Raw genomic sequence first — 2619 nt, 5'->3', positions numbered from 1 at the left:
CCTAGCAACTGAAAGACTCCTATCTTAACAAAGAATTTCTACAGATCAGAACTAAACTAAAGTGAAACTAATTCAAAAGAGCAAAATACTTGGATACACACTTCACAAAAGTTCAGTGAAGACCAAAAACACATGGAAAGATAATCAATGTAATTAAGGATCAAAGAAATGTAAAACAACACCATTAAGGTGATGCACACTACATGCACATATTAAAATATTAAAATTATAATGTGTAAAAGTAGTCAGCATTGGCAATCAGAGCACCTGAAAAGTCTCACACATTGCTGATGGGACTATGAAATAATATAATCACTTTAGAAATTAGATGGATGACTTCTAGTAAAGTTAATACATATATCTATTGTGAGGCTTACTTATTTCATTCTGAGATGCATATCCAGGAAAAAGGAATGTGTTCCCAAAATGATTTATATGATGTTCATAGCAGTTAATTTAGAATAGTATAAAGTATGAAACATCCTACATGTCTTTGTAAAGGTGAATAGATAAATAAAAATTAGTCCAATGAAATAAAATACTACTGCAAAATAAGAGGGAAGGAATTACTGACAAATGCAATACCATAGTTGAGTGTATGAAGAAAATACTATACTGTATGTATACACAATGGAGTACTACTGTTCCATAAGGAAGAGTAAATTTGAAGTATTTGTAGAAAAATGGATCTACTTCAAGGCCATAATATTAAGGGAAATGAATCAGATACATAAGCTTAAATATCATGTGGTTTCACCTATCTGAGAAAGCCAAAATATAAATAGATAGCAGAATAAGAGAGGTAGATAATAGAAATCAGGGAGATAAATCTTTAGCAAAGAAGTGGGGAACAAGAAAAGGAGGGAGGGGAACAGGAAGGGAGGGAAGGGGATGTTAAAAGATTTAAGAAGTGTTAGGCACGTGTACCAACTCTCCAGTGGGAATGTAACCATTATGTACTGCAAGCATGTGTTAATAAAAAACAAGAATTAACACAAAACAAAATGGCATGCCTGTATAATAAAGAGGTCACAACCAAAGAATATACAGTCCTGGAAGTCACAATCACGATGGCTTTATGAGAATGATTGATGGGAAAAGGATTCAAGAGAATTTCTGCACTGCAAGAAATATTTTACATCTTTATTTGGAGGATGGTTAGAAGGGTGCATATATTTGCCAAAATTGATTGAACTATATGCTTCATAACTATGCATTTCCATATGTGCATATTATAACTCTCATTCAAGCAGATAAAAAAGTGGTAATGTTTGTCAAACAAGAACATTAATTTTCTTTATGATATTAAAGGCCTGCACTTTTTCTTGAATTACTGACAGGGCAGTATTAAAATGTAAATTAAGAATATGAACAGGCATTCCATGAAATTAAAGAAAATATTCTATACATTTTAAAAAATGTATTCAACATTGTTTAATTTCTAAAAGGCTACCTTAAAGAATCAGGTAACCATATGCACCTCTCACGGTGGTCACAGCTGTAGAACAGTAGTAAAAATTTAGATATTTGACAATATATTAAAATGTGGTCAGCCCTCCTCTCATACATTTTTTCCAACCATCTAAAATTGGCAAGCTAGGTGCACCCTCATTGCAGTTCAACCTAGCAGTATCTTTCAAATTTTGAAAAAAGTAATTGTAGAGATATAAATTCTTCTTCTAGAATATTTCTGGATATTCTCTCTTGAATAAATCCAGAGATATGCAAAAGAATTTATACCCCACCATGGTCTATAAGAGAGAGAATTCTGGAAACAATAAAAATTACCATCTCTAAGGGAAGAAGAAAAAAAGTTAAAATTATTAAATGAATAAATTAGTAAATATGTCTCTAGAGTTCAGATGAGCTACTTCTATTTTTAAAATTTAAGTTCAACCCTTTGTGCTAAGATGGAGATTTCCTCACAGTACAGTGCTAATTGTGAAGACATAATGGAGGACCACATATATAAGATATAAAGGGTAACGAAAAACTATGGTGAGTGCTTGAATTTTAAAATTTATTAAGGTTGCAAACACGTTGTCCTCAATCACCTTCAAAACACTTCTCCTCACTTTGAACACACTTATCCCATCATTCTTGCCCCCTTTTTTTGATACTTGTTATTTTTTTTTAATTTTAAAGAGGAAAAAAACACAAAATTTCAAAACAAGATAGAAGAAGGGTAACAATGGTTAATACATTGTGTATTGTTATCTTTAAATTAGCTACTCAGAGTCCAAGATATAGGCATTTAATTGTCCAAAAATGTATTAGCCCAATTTTGAAGCAGATCTGGAAGTGCTCTTTCATGAGTTGCAAGGTCATGCCTGCCTCAGTGTCTTGAATTAATTCAAAGCACTTGTCTGTCATGGTCATTTTGACTTTAAGGAAGCAGCAGCAGTCACATGGTGCAAAGTCAGTGAATAGGGTGGATGAGGATATACTATGAGGTGACCCCGGGATGTATTCCAAACCCTGTAGAATACATCTGTATCTGTAGAACCCTTTCTATCGGGTGGCCCTAGGCAGCAGCATTCACCACATTTTTATCACACCTTGTGAGGACACTTATTGGCAAGAATTATGGGATAAGTGTGTTGAAAGTTAGAGTGTCTT

This window comes from Chinchilla lanigera, unplaced genomic scaffold (assembly GCF_000276665.1).
Source record: "Chinchilla lanigera isolate Chin_1 unplaced genomic scaffold, ChiLan1.0 scaffold00014, whole genome shotgun sequence".
NCBI lineage: Eukaryota > Metazoa > Chordata > Mammalia > Rodentia > Chinchillidae > Chinchilla > Chinchilla lanigera.
The sequence above is the reverse complement of the archived record's forward strand: the minus strand, read 5'-3'. Positions refer to the sequence as shown.